Source organism: Corvus brachyrhynchos, unplaced genomic scaffold (genome assembly GCF_000691975.1).
Source record: "Corvus brachyrhynchos isolate BGI_N302 unplaced genomic scaffold, ASM69197v1 scaffold10, whole genome shotgun sequence".
In the NCBI taxonomy this organism is placed as follows: domain Eukaryota; kingdom Metazoa; phylum Chordata; class Aves; order Passeriformes; family Corvidae; genus Corvus; species Corvus brachyrhynchos.
Window position 1 is genome coordinate 1,237,241 of NW_008236180.1, and position 18,016 is coordinate 1,255,256.

An 18,016-nucleotide genomic window follows, 5' to 3' on the forward strand; every position below is an offset into this window, starting at 1 on the left:
GGAAGAGAGTTAGCTCACACTTAGATCCTAAATATTTTACAGTTTGGAAGAGCACAGCATTTAGAGGCATTGCTGGGGCAGAGCTGCAACATGTCCAGGTTTCACCATGGAGAGTCTGAATTTAAAAGTTCCTGTCCCTGGAGTCTGGTGTGCAAAATGACAACCCCAAGGCAGTTTGCAGCCTTCAGGAGGGACACTGCCCCAAGAGATGTCTTGCTTTGACTACCACTGCTGTTAGACATTCATCTAAGGCATCATCCAGCGAGGCAGAGGCAGAATTCCTCATATCCAAGAGGACTGCAAACAAGGTTTTACCATTAACAAAAACACCTGAAAATAATTATTTGTTTGCTTTGTTCTGAATAAAAGGGGGATCTGGGGGTGTGACTGGACCATTGCTGAGCTCAGCATGGGAAGAGCACAACACTAGAGTGACCCAAGCATCAAGTGCCAGAATTTTCCCAAAACTGAGACTGGCTTGAAGAGTCATTGAGTTTGGGCAGTCTCAGAGGCTGAGGCCCACATGTGCAGGGGGTAACATCCCAGCCACAAGTCCAGAAGTGGCACACAACAGCTGAGGACCCCAGGACAGACAGTGCTATCCCAAAATCTACCCAGGCCAGAGAGAGGAAGCAGAGCAGAAGGAAACATCAATCTGCTCACATGCAGGAGAAAGATCCCGGCGTGCTTGGCTTGAAGGGTGCAAACAAGTCCAGGATCTTCAGCTGCTCTTTGGAGCATCCCCAGGGAGCTTGGCCATGGCCCAGAAAGAGCTCTGTGGCTGTGGCCAGAGGCAGGGTCCCATGGTGGAGGTGTACAGTGCTCACAGAGCCAGCCTGTATCTGTCCCTGGATGCTTTCTTGCAAAACCTGGCAGATCTTGGTGTGCAGCTGACTTGTTAATTGGAAACGAGTGACTCCAGGAGGTCCTGACCTCCGGCGTTTGGTCAGACCCCATTGCCTGCGAATGCTGCGGAGCGGTGGCTGCTCAGGGAGGAGGGGCTGCCTCTTGTCTATCTGCTGGCCAGTGCATCCAGGGCCAGGATTTGTGTTCCTTGGCAGTGCCAGCATAGCCAAACCTTCTGCTGGAGCTGGATTTGGCCGCTTGCCCCAGGCATTTGCATTGGCACTCCTTAGCTCACCCCTCCTGCTACAGGGGATGGTCCTAGAGCTCATTTTCACTGCAACCCTAATGCTGGCAGTGTGGAGTCTGAAAAAGGCTTTCAGGAGAGCCAAAATCCCCCAAATATCTCAACTTCCCAGCTGCCCTTCTGTTGGGAGCAGAGATTTGCCCCTGATCTCTTTTGCATCTACGCACATCACTTTCCTGATGCCTGAAGGGACACAGAGGTGTTTCTTGCCTTCCTGATGCTCAGATCCCTGCCTGCCTGGAGCAGCAGCAGATGGATGCAGGGCTGTCCCTCTCTGATCCCTGCTCGTGTCCCATCACTGGCTCAGTGACTTTGAGACCCAAGTATTTCTTGAAATTACTGTCCCAACGGCAAGGAAGAGTGAGAGACAATCATCAGCTCCAGCAGGAAATCCGCCCGCTCATTACAGCAGCTCCCACGGCATGTGTTAGAACCAAGGCTGGAAAAATGCAGCAGAGCAGAGGAATTAGGATTAATCAAGCCTAATCCCCCAAGGGAATAGCCCCTATGTGTGGCACAGGGTGTGCTGCATCCCAGACAGGCTGGTGGGTCCTGGGCAGCCCCTGCCCGAGGGGACCCTGGTGACTTCCCAGCGTTGCCCCTGAGAGCAGTGACCTCTGACGTGCGCTCTTCTTTTCCCCTCCTCCTCGGCGCCTTTGACAGACCTGCCCCCTGCCTGCTTTCCAGAGGTTTCCCAGGAGCTGATTAACCTCCCTGCCGAATGCCAGGACGAGTCAAACCGGGTTTGATTGGGCGTGTGTGGGGCTGCTTCGTTAGCCAGCCCACCGGGAGCCCGCCGGGATGGAGGAGCCGCAGCTCTGGGAGCGCAGTGTCCGGCATGGACAATCCTTCCACCAGCACATCCCAGGAGGGGAAACCATTCCGGGAGAGGTGACCTGGCTCCATGCAAGAGCTTCAGCATGCTCTGCTCAGCTCAAAAGGGGGGTCTCCTGCTCCGTGCCTGGAGGCACGAGGTGTTTCACAGCTCTCTGGGCCATGGGAGCTGCCAGAAGCAGAAGAGCTGTGGGGACAGCTTTGCTCTAACCTGGTTGGATCTTCCCAGCTGTGCCTCGTGTGCTTGGGAAGCAGTGGGAGAGCCAAGCCTCTCTTCTCCCAAGCCAAGGTCCACCTCGTCCAGCTCCAGTTTTTCTGTCCATCTCCAAAAACTGGTACTTGTTACAGCCACACTGGGGTAAATTCAACTTTTTTGTCAGCATCATTTCCTCTGGTTCAGCTAGGTGGGAAACTCTGCATTTTACAGCCCCTTGGCTTCCCATTCTAAAGGGGAAAAAAAAAAAGAGAGAGAAAGAAAGGAAAAATACCTTTTAAATAGAACTTTCCATGCTGGAAGCACCTCTGGAAACACAGTAGAGGGAGAGCCATCAGCATGAATGATAGGTGCAGGCACAGCGGGGTGCAAGGGATGGGGAGCAGGACACAGCTTGTGGATTCATGGCTCATCCTCTGTTTTCCTTGTGGCATGACCACAATCTCCTTCTCCACCCATTGGCTCAACTCTCCCTGCCATGCTCTGCCCTCAGCTGGCAAGACCAAATCCAGAGTTCTTGTCCTGCTCAGAGCCATCCCAGGAACCTGGGAGCACTGCTGATTCCTTGCCATTTCGAAGGCATGTGCCACTCCAGTGCCCTCTGGATATAAGTTGCTCCATTACCACCCCTAAAGCAATGGCCTCAGCAGAGCCCCTTTCTCCAGGGATCTCCAAATGCCTCCTCCCCTGCCTCTAGTTCTGCCCGGCTTCTGGCTGCCCCCCGCCCCACCCCAGGTCAACCTCTCCATCTACTTCGCTCTTTCCCCAAGTTTGTTCAACAGGAGAACTCCCAGGATTATTTTTGTGGCCGGAGCAGCTGGTGGGAATGCGGGCTGCTTACAGCAGAAAAAGAGAAACAGGATGCTTGGCTCCTTTTTCCAGCTCCCTGGCCCCTGATAAAAGCTATGATTACCAGAGGAGACCACCAAGCCAGCCTTTAAAGTCCAGGCACAACTGGGAATACCCATTCAGCTGACAATGCTGTGGATGCAGAGTACCCTTCACCTGCTCGAGCTGGGAGCTGTGCAGAGCAGAAAGAGCCACGTGTGCTTGAGCACACCCTGGGCAAAGCTAGCCCGTGTCACCAGTGTCCCAGCAGCTGGACAGCTTTGCTCCAGTGAGCCCTGACCAGCAGCTTTTGGCTATATGGAGGAAAATCCTGGCTAGCCATGGTGGGAGATTGATGTTCAGAGCTTTGTTACAGTGCCAAGCTGCAGGGGTGGGCATGTCCTCAACTAAATACAGCTGTTTGGGGGCAAGATCTCTGGTGACCCATCGGGACAGGAATAGGGAAGGGCCTCTCTGAGACAGGGAGGATGCTTAAGAACATGGATGTGTTGTGCACTGTAAAGCTCAGAGCTGGGCAGGTTTAGCCTTGCTCCAAATGGCAATACAGGCCAAGTAGCAGCAAATACAGCTCCACAGACCTTACTGCTGCACTGTCCAAGCAATTTACTAGTATTTGATACTCTTTTTTTTCATTTTTTCTCCTTCTGACTGTTAAGGAAACTTTCCTGTATCTTGCACACCAGGCTACCTGCACTCAATGTATTCCTCAGCATGTTATCCCCAGGGATCATTTTGTATACTGTAATGATTTATCTGTCTTGCTTAGCTGTGCCTTGTCAGATGCCATGGGTGCTGTTTCTCTGCTGGGATGGGACGAGTGTGACCCAGGCTGGAAGGAAGGCTGGGACAAGCCACTGGGATATCCCAGGGCCTTGGAAAGTTGGAGAAGACCTGAGGGGCTGAGGACATAGAGAAAAAGTTACACCATTTGCCCTGTTTTGTTCCTAAAAGATCTAAATGTTCTGGAGGCATGCTGGCTGCAGCCCTGCTGCTGGCCTTGCCCTTTTGCAGCCCCAGACATTAAATGTGTCACCAAATGCAAAGGTGGACAACGGTCAGCCCTGCCTGTGCCAGAGGACTGGTGACTCCCCGCTCTCCTGGAGCCCCGAGGGCCAAGCCTCAACATTTGGTTTCCATCGTGCTCTGCACAGGTGAGGGTCAAAGGCTCAGACACTGGCAGAGGATGAGGGCAGCAGCAGTCAGAGCTCAGCTGCACGGAGCTCAAGGCTTCCGTCTGAGCTCATCTCCACGGAAAACATTTGGGGAGGACACGTCCAGTTCAGATTTGTCATGTGGAGCAGCTTGGCAGGTCCAACCCCCCTGGGGCCCTTTGCAAGTATTAACCAGTGGGTTAAACCAGCCCAGCCGCCGTTCTCGCTGCTGGGAAGTGGATTCCTCAGCTGAACGCCGCCAAGAGGAGCAGAAAAAGCATGGCCTGTCCCTTTAAGTCCAAAATGATGAGTGTATTTCTGGAGGCTCTGGAAAAGAAGTCAAGACTATTGGCTTCTGCGTCACCAGCACCGGCCATTGATTCCCTGGAAATGTTTCATATTTGGCCAAACTGGCTGTTGACGGAATAGTTTCTGATTTAACACTCTCGGCTGCAGTTGGGAGCCAGCTGGGTCTTGTTAGCTCCGGAGAGACCGTCCTTCCCCTCGCCTGCTGCAGAAATACTTCCAGCACAGCCCCCTCCTCCTTATTCCCAGACTGACACTTAAGCCACTCTAACGAGATCTGCACAGGAATGAATCCTGGTTATTTCAGCCTTCAGCCAACTTGTATCATTATTATTATTTTACCTTTTGCTTTAATACAGGAAAATATGTGTGATGAGCAGCCCCAAACTGGTGTCTCCCCCATGTCCAGCCCAGCCCTCTGTGTGGAGCAGATGTGGGTGTCCTTGGGAGCTCCCAGCCTTGCACCAACACCTTCCCTGCCCACTCCTGTCAGACCCCATGGTGTGCAGGGGGTCCTCCTTGCATCTCCTCTCTGCTCATCTCCTCCCACCCTGTCTCTCCCAGCTTCTCATCCTCTCTGCTCTACTTGCTCCCTCTCTATTTAGTCTGTGTGTTCAAAACAGCACAAAAGGCCCTTTGCAAGTATTAACCAGTGGGTTAAACCAGCCCAGCCGCCGTTCTCGCTGCTGGGAAGTGGATTCCTCAGCTGAACGCCGCCAAGAGGAGCAGAAAAAGCATGGCCTGTCCCTTTAAGTCCAAAATGATGAGTGTATTTCTGGAGGCTCTGGAAAAGAAGTCAAGACTATTGGCTTCTGCGTCACCAGCACCGGCCATTGATTCCCTGGAAATGTTTCATATTTGGCCAAACTGGCTGTTGACGGAATAGTTTCTGATTTAACACTCTCGGCTGCAGTTGGGAGCCAGCTGGGTCTTGTTAGCTCCGGAGAGACCGTCCTTCCCCTCGCCTGCTGCAGAAATACTTCCAGCACAGCCCCCTCCTCCTTATTCCCAGACTGACACTTAAGCCACTCTAACGAGATCTGCACAGGAATGAATCCTGGTTATTTCAGCCTTCAGCCAACTTGTATCATTATTATTATTTTACCTTTTGCTTTAATACAGGAAAATATGTGTGATGAGCAGCCCCAAACTGGTGTCTCCCCCATGTCCAGCCCAGCCCTCTGTGTGGAGCAGATGTGGGTGTCCTTGGGAGCTCCCAGCCTTGCACCAACACCTTCCCTGCCCACTCCTGTCAGACCCCATGGTGTGCAGGGGGTCCTCCTTGCATCTCCTCTCTGCTCATCTCCTCCCACCCTGTCTCTCCCAGCTTCTCATCCTCTCTGCTCTACTTGCTCCCTCTCTATTTAGTCTGTGTGTTCAAAACAGCACAAAAGCTCTTACAGCTCCCCGGGCTGTGACCCAAACAGTAAAGAATGTTTATGTGCTGGTCGTCTTCCATTTCTGTGTATTCATATTGCACACACAGGCTCATGCACTCACACATGGCGTTCCTGGTGCCTCCGCGGGCTGCCAGCCAAGGGAGCCCAGCCAAAGTAAAGGCATCTGGGCCCTTCTGGAGAAGGCAGGAAAAGAAGAAAGAAAAATACAAAAGCAAAAAGGATTTGGAGACAAGCAGCTCCTCCAGCCTGTGCCCCTGCAGCTGCCGTGGATGGGGCCAGGGAGTCCTGTATAGATGGGGCTTTGCCAGGCTGTGCCTGTCCCTGCAATCCCCCCATGTCCCTTGTCACCCACCCAGCATTCCCCATGGGACTGGGGCAGGTGAAGGAAGCTTGGTGTGAGCCACAGGCTCATACAGAGAGGGGCGGGATATGCAGAAATTGAGGGTCTGGCTTTGGACAGGGCTGCTTGCCAGAAGGGTGCGGCACGCTGCTGGAGTCCCCCTCGCCACAAAACATCCAGCAGTCAGTCACCACTGAGATGCTGAATCCCTAAAACCATGCTGGGATATCAGGGATGGCAGCCCATTTAAGATCTCTGAAATTGGATCCGGGGAATGGATGAGGTTCTGTCCCCTCAGCGACTGAGGCCACACAAGAGCCTGAACACCACTGGCCTATGGGCTGTCCAGCAGGGCTGAGGGAAGAGCTGCTTTGAGCAGCTGTGAATCCTGGCTGGTCTGTGCACACAGAGATGGCTGCCTGTGGTCAGAGGCAGGATGGTCCTTACTGCCTCTAAGTCACCTGGGCATGTTGCTAAAAAGGGGCAAAATGAGGCATAGTGGGTGGGCCAAGAGGGCCAGGAGTTTCTGCTGGCTCTTGCAGAAGCCTCCTGGGTGCTGGGGTGAGATGCTGGGTGGGACAGCTCTACAGAGCCAACTGGGAAGGTCAGGTCTTTGGCTGAGCTCATCCTGCTCCTCTCCAGGGTCCTAAAAGCAAGGAGACACACACATGGCACCATCTGCACCTGCAGGCTGTGATTCAGGGATGGGGCAAGAGAAGCCTTGCTCATCCACGTGGTGAAGATGCCGCCTTATCCAAGACACACTGCCCAGGCTGATCTCTGCTGTGCTGCTCTGGGCTCAAAGGCAGCTGGGCTTTCCTCTGCAGGACACACAGCCTGTCCATGACCCCTGTGAAGGGCGAAAGCTGCTTAGTGCCAGTGAAGACACTGAGGCTGCTGCCAGATGCTGTGAAGGCTTCATGCGTTGCACAGTTTTTAACCCCAGCAATCTGATGGGCACTGAATTTCCTTCTCATCTTCCAGAAAAATGACCTCCCAGAGGTCTTGGCAGGGGTTAACTCTGTACAAAGTAGTCACGCAATGGGGAGGGCTTGTTCCAAGCACTGAATAACTTGCAGAAGTAATGCATTTGTTCCTCATTAGGATAATTGCCCCATCACTTTTCTCTGTGGCATTGGCCAACCTAACTTACAAACGTCTGAAAACACCAGCTAAAGTATGACCAAATTTAGGAGCTGAGTCGAGTAATATATTGCCTTGATTTGCCCTAAAACATGAATTGGCTGGGAGTCCTCCCACATATTGCATTTCCAGGGAACATAAGGAACCGATTGTGTAATTAGTGGTAGTATTTTCAACATGCTGCTTTGGCCATGCTCTGCCCTCCTCTCCTGAGCTACTGCACCTCTTGGGACCCCCAGGCTGTGGATGTGAGTGGGTGGTGGGGAGTATAGGATGTGTCTGCCACAAACGTGTTGAGGATGGTTATGGCAAAGCAGAGATAAGGGCTTGCCTGCTCCTTCATCCCTCTAGCATCCAGTTTGGGGCTGGCCAGAGTGGGGATGTGTCTGGCCATAACCCATTTGATGGCCAGGAAAAACCTGGGCACAGGGTGAGGTTCTGAGTTGGAGGATCCAGCTCAGAGCCATTGCTGCCTGCCTGCAGTTGTCAGCCATCATTGGGATCTCCCCAGCCATGGGATACCCTCGCTGGGAGGTTGGCACAGCAGCAGAAATCCTGCCCCAAAGGCTGCAGGGAGGGAGTGAAGCTGAGCCAGAGCTGGGCTGCAAGTCCTACCCTGTGCCTTCCTGCCTTCCCATACCCTGATCCCCAACCCTCATGAGGGCTGGCTGGAAGGACTCCCCACGGTCCCTCACAGGAGATCTCATGGATCCTTTTACACCTGGACTGAGTCTGGCTGCCCCACCCTCCCCACTTGACTTGTAAGAGATGATGCTGAACCTTGCCTACCTCAGCAGGGCACCGAGTGCCCCTTGCTTTGGCTCTCCACTCTTCCATCATATGGATGTTTCCTTCTCCCTTCCCAAGCTGCTTTGAGCAGACCAGGCCCTAAGAAGTGGTGACCCCAGAGGATCTGGCACTTGGATGAGCTGAGTGCCTGGTGTGACCAAGAAGAACAACCTCCAGGACATCAGCTTTCCCCATCTTGGTTTAAGCTCATGTCTGACAACCCTCCCTTCTCTTTTCCTTGTGAATCACCTCTTTACCATGCAAGGGACCATGGTAGGTCACATGGTCACACCTGGAGCTGGAGCGCTCAAGGCAGGGCCTCGGAGGGCAGTACCCTCTCCCTGCCACACACCAGTGTGCCCAGCACAGCCAGCTTGCAGATGTGATCTCTTGTTTGCAAAGTGCCCAGATACCTTTTCCACGCTCCTCTTTCCTCTCTGAATGCCACATGAGGCTTCATTCCCCCAAGGGTGTTAACATTTGAATGTATTGGAGAAATCTTTTTGCACTGTAAAAATAACTGATGGTTAAACCTGGAAGTTAGTTCAGTCTCCTCCATGTCCTGTCACTGCCAGTCCAGGAGCTGGCCAGAAAACAAGAAAGAGTGCTTCCCTCCTCCCTTGGCTGTTTGTTGTCAGACTCATGTGTTCACCTCTCACACCTCATCTCAAAATGTTTTCCTCCCTTGTGACTTTTGGAAGCTCTTGGAGGGGTCAGGTGTTGCTGCCCTGGTTAAGCAGGGTAGGGACAGTTCCCTCTTTCCCACCCACTGTCCTCCCACAGAAGAAGGGTTAACAGCAGAAACACTGGTCAAAGCAGGAAAACAAACTAAGAGAAGACTGTCTGTGTGCCAGGACATCCATTCAGAACAATTAGCTGGCCTGTGGGGAGCCCTGCTCTGCTAAAGGCATACATTTCCCTTCTGTATGGATTTTCCACCTAATCTCCACATTTTACATGGACGTGCTGGGGGGGAGGGCCTGGGATGAAGTGTTCATTCATTTCCCCTGCCCAGCTTTGTTTCCACACCTTCCACAGGCTGTCTCCTGGGCTGGGGATGCCTTTGTATCCACTCTCCCCTCCCCTCTCACCACTCCACCAGGCTCTGTCCCATGGCAGTGAGGGCAATACAGCTCTGATAAACACCACATTTCTGGCAAGGCTGTCTGTGCACATGTATGGCTTCCTCATAGGAAGAAAAGGGAAAGAAAAAGGAAAAAGAGAGAAGAAGAGTCCCTTTCTTTTATAAAACCATGGAAACCTCCTCATTCGTGGGAGCAGATGGCTTTCCAATTGACTCCGTGGCCGAGGCCTCCTTCATGTGCACAGCAGAGCCCCAGAGCCTGCCTTGTGCTGCTTTGCAAAGAGGAGAGAGAAAACCAAATCACTGAGACAAGCACGTGACTGCAATGCAAAGCAAAACCAGCTCTGCAAAAGCCTCGCTGCAGATAAAATAAAATAATAAAAAGCTGCCAGGACTCAGAGGTCCCAGCCTGGCTGGTCAGTGATGTCGGGGCAGGGTCAGTGCTCCTCCACAGGTGCAGATCTGTCACTGCCCCCCTGACCTTCCCTCCTCCTTGGAGCTGTGGCTCAGCTTGTGTCCCATGGCGTGTTATAGGGTTGGTATTGACTCTCCAGCTCTTTCCTTCTGTCATCAGGTAGCAGTTCCATTTTCTCCCCAGGGGAGCCAGCCCTGGGCATTCCCTTCTTGCTGCTCTCCAGAAAGAAAGCCTCTTGCTTTCAGTCCAAGTACATCCCTTTAAGTCTCCCTCCTGGATCTGAGCACTTAATAAGTCTTAGCATTTCATTAGCAGATGCTAATAGTGATGGCACAGGGCCACATACTTTGAATTCAAATCCTCCTTGGCTTAGCATGCACCACTCATCCCCCTGTCCACCTAGCAGCTAGGATCCAGACGTCTGCTGCATCCCTGCTTGGAGCTCTTCCTATCAAATGGGTGAGCAGCCAGTGTTTCCAGCTAATTGCAGTGCTGGAGAGGGGGGACACTGATCCTGTGGCACCAAGACCTTCTGTGAAGGAAGGGGAAACCACCAGGCCTCAAATGCCTTCAAAAACCTTCCCTTCAGCTTCCAGCAGGGAAGTGAACCTCAGCAAGGAAGGCAAGAACTCAGCTGGAAAACATCAATGACAGCACAGAAACTGGTCCAGAAGGATGTGTGGGCTGGTCCCATTGGTGTTTACTGAGCTGTTCCCACAGGCTCAAGGGGAAGGTGACAGTCTCTTTCCTCAGATGCTTTTCCTCTTCACTTCCAAGTCCAAAATGTTTCTGCCTGAGGAAACCTTTGTCTGGTTCATTCCTCCTAGCTGTCATCCTGCCCAAGTTTTTCTCACAGCAGGGAAAGCACAAAATGGGCGCTGGGAAATCAAGACATGATCAGTCCCTTAATTCCCTTTAGCTTCCAATCTTCAGTCGCTGGTTAATCAGAATCCCCAAACTATAATTTCATGTATGTGATGGTGATACCTACAGACAGTCCCAATGAGTCCCATGGGAGGACCACAGTGCTGCCAGGGACTATTCCTCATCTCAGCCTCACCAGTGAGTTCCTTCCTTTCTCTCACAGCTGAGCAAACCAGTGCTCAGTGACCCTTCTTGCTTTTGTCCCAAAATGAGATGTGGAACCTGAGATGAGCGCACAGGATGACTAAAGCTGTACCAGAAAGGACAAGGAAGAGCAGAGCTCATGAGCCAGGAGCAATCCCATCTGCCATGGAGGCAGCTGCCCCCTCTGGGCAGCACGGAGAGCTGGCTGCTCCCCCGGTCCACAGAGGACCAAGCAGACGCCCTGAGCCCACGCTGCACATCTGGAAGTCAGATCCATTAAAACAAACCCTATTACATAACAACAGACATCTGGAGCCTGTTACCACTACAATTTTAGTAAAAATAGTTTTTTTGATATGATCTCTCCTAAGAATGTGGCAGAGGGGCTCAGAGCCAAAGTCTTCCAAGAATGGCTGTAACTGCTTTTCATAAAGCATCCCCCACCTCCTGTTTGGGGCAGGGTTGTTCCCTCGCCATGTACACACCGTGACTCCACACCGATGCTTGGAGACACAGAGGAAGGGTGAAGGCAGGTGCAGTGCTAGAGAAGAGAGATTCCTGGATGAATCCATAGAAAACAAACACAATTTGCTTTGGAGGTGCTTAGATACTCCAGGGATGGGTGAGTGGATGGATGGAGGGGAGGAAGGAGAGCCCTGATTTGCAGACAGCAGTGTCAGACCTGCTTTTCATAACAACCAGAATAAACAGCCACTTACTGGAGTGAGAAGTGCTGAGCTCCTGCAGCCTCTATGTCTCTGTTTTGCTGACTTTCTCTTGAGTCTTTGCCCTTGCAAGCACAGACACCGCCCATTATCCTGGCTGTGCAGTCAGTCTCCAGGCCATGTCTCTGTCTCCCTCAGCTTCCATTATTTCCTTATTGCCAGTCAGACTCGCTGCCCTCCTCTGTCCATGGACCTCCCCCAGGCCCCCTTTCTGCACCTGGTGCCCATCAGCTCAGTTGGTCAGCTTGTGACCATCTCCCCTGTCCTTCCCCAAAGTCAGGACAATGATGGGATCAGGGCTTTCCTGCCAGCTGTTGTTTTCCACCTCTTTGCAGATTGCATCTCCAAGCACATCTCCTTCATCTGGTGGCTGCAACAGGATTGTCTATATCCATGGACCCTCCGGACTTTGGCTTTCTTTAACTCCCCTGGCCAGACATTGTTTCTCCTGAAGGCTCCACCCTGCCCATGAGCTCATCAGTGCTGAGCACCAGATCATGGCAAGCCCAGCAAGTGCTCATCTGGGAGAAGCAGAGGAAATCTTGAGCTGGCAGTGGCTCATTTGGCAGCTGCCGTGCTCCTGGAGCCAGCTCAGCAGCAGCACCATGGAAAGGCCCTGGAAGGTCACTTGGGCACATGCATTTGGTGTTAAATATTGAAGTGTTGTTGCTAAGGAGACCTCAGTGCTGCCAGCCAGGGCAAGGATAATTCAGATGCCAAGGCCAAGATCCTGCCAAGATCCTGTCTGAGCATTCACCAGTTGTTCCTTCCGTAGGTTTTTAATGGTGCAATTCCTGGCTTTCCCGAAGCTCCTCAGCTGGTCCAGGCCATGTCAACTGCCCAGAGCTGCCCCTGCAGCCGGGAGGGTTTTGCCTGGTGCTGTCAGATCCCAGGCAGCAGCAAGGAGGGGTTTGGCTGCCCAGACACCATCAGGCTGCTTCACAGTGCAGAGTTGGACCGGCACACAAGGAATGGAAACTCCCTTCCTTGCTGTTGATCTATCTGCAAGAAAGTGAGTTTTTTAAGGGAAGGGTGGAGCTAGCTCGAGATGGATCCTGGTTGCTGGAGTCAGGACACACACATAAGACTGGATATTTTGTTCCTTCATTGATATGCCAGTCCTGAGGACCCCCAGTGAACGTGAAGAGGGTGTTGTGTGTTCCTCTCTCCAGAGCATGGCTGGAAAAGTCCTGGAACAAGGAGAAATGAGACATCTCACCCACCAACTGAAGGCTCCCCACCCTCCTGAACTCCTCCCTGGGTCATTTCCCAAAGCGGAAGGGCAAGGAGAAAGAGAGTGGGTCTCCTCTTTGGACTGGAAGGGTAAATTTCAGTCTGGATTTTAGGAATTGTGTTGGCACAGTGCAGTGGAAGCTCTGCTTTCTGTACAGGGCCAGAGCTCAATATTAACACCTTTCATAGCCTCAGAGCAAGGCTGCACCATTTCCTTCCACATCAGACTATAAAAGACACAAGTTCAAACTCAAACTCTCAATTTTTTTGCCCTTTTTACCAGGCAGACCTCAGTTTGCCAGAGGTTGTAACCTGGGTAGCCTTTAATCTCATCTCCAGCTAGTGCACCTTTGGGTGCAGTGCACCTCCCTGCCAGAGCAGAGGGTTGCTGGAGCTCTCATGCAGAAAATGCTTTTCTTTTTCCTGAGCCCTGTCCTTGCAAATGGAGGTGCTGTTTTGGCTGATGTGCAGCCAGCCTAGAGAAGTTCAGGCCAAGTGCTTTGAGTCTGACAAAGTTAAAGGCAAATTAAATCAGAGCCTTGTAGCTCGAAGTGTCAGGCTACATCCATTACTAGTTCCATCTACCATAAAAACTGCTGGAAATTTGTAAGAAAGCTTTTTTCGTTCCTTTTTTTTTTTTTTTTTTTTGCTTGGGGTTTTTTTCCCTTTTCTTTTGGAGACTCTCGCCTACTCTGCAGTCTCTGGTTAAAATCAAAGCAATCGTACTCTCAACCTCATTTCCCACATGTACCCTGCAAGCATCCCAAACAGGCAATGCACAGCCAGCTTCTGACAAGCTGAGGGCAGGAGGAAGCAGGGACAGAGGGAGACGAGGCAAGGCCCTGGTTCCAGAACACTTCTCCAGGCTGATGGGAAACTGGTACCTGATTTTGGTTTCATCTTTGCAGCCATCGTCTTGGGAGATGCTGTGCAGCTGCTTCAAGTCTGGAAAACAAAAGGTCTTTATTTTCCATCTTTTTTATGATTATTATTATTATTATTTTATTTAATTTGCAGATTCAGACATTGGCTATTAATGGGAAATTCCTGCATGGAAGGAGCAGCAATTGAAGGCTGCTGAAAGACTGAGTGCATTACTCTGTTCATGCCTCTCAGATGGCCCCTCTGCATCGCTCTCTGTGCTGGAGTTGCCTTCTCTTCCTGGCTCTTTTTCCATCCCTCCCTTTACATTTGGAAGGCAGTGTGTGTTGCCTCTGATTTTCTGCAATTTTATCAAAGAAAGATTGTGAATAAACAGAGCAATCTGGAGAAAAAACAGACTCAGATTAGCTTCAGCTTGCTTTTGCCTGGCCATTTCCCACCAGTGCTCTCCTCACCCACCGCCTGCGGATGTCATTTCTCCCACTGGAGAAGCAGCAAAGTTGATGGTCTGGTGCTTTTCTGTGCTTTTGGCAGATGGTTCACTCATTTCTCTGGGAGGAGGTCCTAGCACAGGGTGAGAGAAAAAGGAAGATTTCTGAAAATGTCAAGCTTGGGGTAAGGAGGAGAGGCTGATCCCAGATGTGCTCCGAGGATAATCAGGGATCATTAATTGCTCGTCCCACTTGGGAGTGTCTCCAACTTCCCCAGGTACCTCCACCCTCCCATCTCAGGTCCATCCCCCAAGAGGCACCAAGGCATGGGAGGGGCAGGAGGAGCCCCCACGACCCCCAGGCCCAGGGACAGCATTGTCTTCTCAAAGGTACAACCACTGCCACATTTCCCCACTCTGCTTGGCACCCCCTCAGGGAAACACTCCTGGACCTACTGCAATGGGACCCAGCTCCCTCTGAGATGTTCCCACCTCCTCTGCTATGGATCAGCCTGGGCTTTCCATCTGGGACTGCTGCAGGAGGTGCCATGGACAGGGGTCCCTGATCCATGGTGCATGGCCAGACTCCCCAGGAAGTCACATACCCCACATTTCTTCCAAAACAGCTCTGCCATGTCATGGGGACGCAGCACTTGGCCCCAGTGCAGGGAAGGCGCTGGCAGGCTGCCACAACCCTGTCCAAAACCACAGACGTTTGGCCTCAGAGTGCTGGAGCATGAGCAATCTCCCAAGAAGAGCAAAAAGTCAAGACACTGATTTGCAGATACTGTTATGAATCAAAGCCCAGAGCTCTGCTCATTGTAATAACTGACATAATCGAGGTCATTATTTATACAGTATCTGCCTGAACATTTGACACTGTGAAAATACTTGCAGTTCCTGAAAGACTGGCAAATTCTAGCACAAGTGTTTATTCACGCCAGAATCTAATCCAGAAACTCACTTTTCTTTCTCAGAGCATGTTTCATCTGTTGAGACCACGGACAGTGATGAGCAGGCTTCACCCAGCTGAGCCACACTGGGGGTGCCTGCCCAGTGGAGGTGCCTGCATGGGTGAGGGGGAAGAAAGAGGATGCCTCTCAAATGTCCCAATTGCCTCAAAGCTCCCTGATCCAGGGGAACAGCCTCTAGAGAGCCCAATTATTTTCCCTGTTTGTAGGATGAATCCACCCCCTGTAAGGAGAAGGAGAGGTGCTCCTGCAGGTCACAGCCAAAATCCCAGTGGGCAGCTGAATCCCATCACCCCCAGACCGATGTAGCCAGCAGTGATTTAGTGCAGGGAAGATCCTCAAAGAAATAAATAAAGAGAAGGAGATGGCCCAAAGGTGAGGAAGGATGAGCTGCAGAGCCCAGAGCAGGGGGACCCGACATCCCTACCAGAGCCCTGCACTTTGGATAAATATTTGAAGTCCCTGTAAACAAAGATCTCACTCGGGAATGAGGAGAAGCACTTTCACTTCTCCCCCAGCGGTCTGGGAAAGGCGAGCACGCTGGCCAGCAGCCAGGCAGGGGAGTGCCCCATGGGACGTGCACAGGCAAGGGATGGAGGTGACAGTGGGCAGGGGTCACCAGCAAACCCAGCTCTGACTCTCCTGTGGGTCACCCGTGGGCCTGGGGTGGTCTTGGGGTGATGGGACCCTCCCGGGTCTCCTCTTCCAGCATGGGAGCGCACCCCAGCTCCTGATGCATCATCACCTTCAGCCTCAGACAGAAGGCACTGAATGAAAAACGTGCCCAGTGTGGAGCAGAGCACAGGGTTTCAGCTCCATGCCCCTGTGAGCCTCCACACCCCAGTGAGAACAGCCCCATTTTCCTTCCCCTCCTGCACCCCCTGTGCCTTTGGCCCCTTCCCACCGCAGGGAGTTTCCATTGCTCCTCTCAAACCGCAGCCCCATGCTCAGGAACCTGAAACCTGTATTTGCTGGAGAGAAGAAAATCAGATTGTAGGAAATGCAGCACATGAAAAGCGACAGGGGGAGAAGAGGGGGAAAAAGCAAAGCCATTTTTTATTGCTCACAGAATCTGTCCATTTTCCATGGCTGTCACAGCTCCCTTCCACAACCAAGACACAACGGAAAATATGGGTTTTTTTTCCTGGGAGGGACTTGATTTTTGTTGGGTTTTTTTTTTTTTTTTTTTTTAAAGGCACCATCTCTTCTCCCCAGCACCACACAACTCCTCCAAGAGCCCAAGGCTGGGTGAGAGGTGGGTTCTGTAGAAGTGTAGAAGGGAAGGTGAGCTGCTTGTTTCTTGAGGGAGATGGCAGGACCCGGAGGGTAGAGAGGAAACTCCCAGCCAGAACTACTGTTTCTGCCTTGTTTTCCTCTACCTTCCCCTCTTTAAAGAGATCAATTAATTGATAATTAATAATTACTATTGAATTAATTGTATTGCTTAATTGATTTTTAAGGATTAGTAATTAATTTTATCTCATTCTGTCTATCCAGTGGGAGCATCTGAGGTGTCAGCATTATGACACCCAGTCCCAGCATGGCTCAGGAGTGGGGCAGAGCTCTCAGGAGGCTAGAACTCCTGCAGACCTTCAGCCACGTAAAAAAAAGAGAGAGCAAAAGATGTGCTTGCTACAGGGCTTGATGCTCTCCCTGGCGAGGACCAAGAGCATCCCCAGCCAGGGCCACTGCTAGGCTGCCTGGCCACACAGAGCTCCAAGCCATGGCCACAAGCACAGACTGGACCTGCACCCAGAGAGGAGACAGACTTGTCCTGCCAAAGACCCAAATTAGAATAGACAAGCATTGGAAAATGGCCTTTGAGGAGCCAGGGTGGAGACAGCAATACTGGATATCAGCCAAGCAGGAGGGGCCAGGAAGGGGGAGGCAGCAGGACCCCAGGTTCAAGGCTGGACCAGCCCCACCAGCACCTGCCTGTGGTGAGGAGCCTGATAAAAGCACAGAGGGCATGGGTGCATCCAGCAATGGGCAGGATCAACACCCAGGAAAGAGTAAGTCTGGAAAAGGGTGAAATAGGGGAATTGTTGAGACATAAGGCACAAGGTTAGAGAGGGCTGAAGGTGTCCTGGGCAGAGCAGTAAAGGCAAAGAACTCTGTCACTGTCCCTGTGGGGCTTTGCAATACACAGAGCACCTGCAGTGGCACAGCCCCTGATGACCCCGACAAGGCCACTTCTCCAGGGTCCCCCTTTCCAAGTGACCCAGGAAGAGGTGGCAGAACAGAACCCGTCCAATGAAACCGCACTAGGAAAGGTGAGGGTGCCCTGGCCTGCAGTGCCACCAGGATGGATTTGGGGATTGTTCCAAACTCAAAAATTTCAGCTGCTATTTTTAAAGAAAAACTTAATATTCTTCATTGAAAGCAGCGGGATTTCTATTGATTTAAGCCAAACCTCACACGTGGGATAGCTGGCACGGCCAGTCTCCCTACTGATGCTCAGAAACAAGCATAAGGAGGAAGAACAAGGTAAAAGCAAAATAACAGATTTTAAGTGCGGGGTCACCTTGTTTTGCTCTATTCCATTTGCTTTCCATTCCACAATCTTCTGGGAGCTGGCGAGCTCGGACCTGCCCCCATCCTTGCATACGAGCATAGAGGTGATGATGTTTCAGCCTCTGAGTTGAGCAAAGGGAAGGACAGAGCTGCCCAGTTTTTTCGGGAAGACCCCGTGCGACGGGGCAGAGTCGGCAGGCAGAGCGGAGCATTGCCAGAGCAGCGAGAGAGGCGCTCATCTGCCGTGCAGCTGCGGGGAAGTGCCGTGTCCGCGCACCTCATGCTTGGAAACACCGGCCAGGAAAGCTGGGGGGGCTGGGGCCATTTGAACCCTGCTCATGTCCTACAGCAGGGAACCCTACACAGGCACAAGGATGGTGCTGGTTCTTGGGCTGCCTCAGCCGAGCTCCACGCTGGCAGTGCCTGCGTGAGCCGAACTCTCCGCTCCCGGGGTGAACCCCTCTGCCCACGCCGTGCCAGCCCCTCTCCATCCTGCCCCAGCCTCTCCGGGAATGCCA

The 18,016-nt window shown here is 52.2% G+C and overlaps 1 long non-coding RNA gene across 2 annotated transcripts in view; it reads right to left on the bottom strand.

Annotated features, from left to right (window-relative positions):
• Positions 1–13,607: 13,607 nt before the first annotated feature.
• LOC108446360 overlaps positions 13,608–18,016 on the bottom strand; it is a 10,017-nt gene continuing 5,608 nt past the window's right edge. The window contains exons 1-3 of one of the 2 annotated variants that reach the window (XR_001861531.1): positions 17,509–18,006; positions 14,043–14,147; positions 13,608–13,923 (exon numbers count right to left, since the gene is read on the bottom strand). This is a non-coding gene — a long non-coding RNA (uncharacterized LOC108446360). Of the gene's footprint in view, positions 13,924–14,042; positions 14,148–17,508; positions 18,007–18,016 lie in introns of those variants that run through there. The other variant, XR_001861533.1, reaches the window with a different exon arrangement.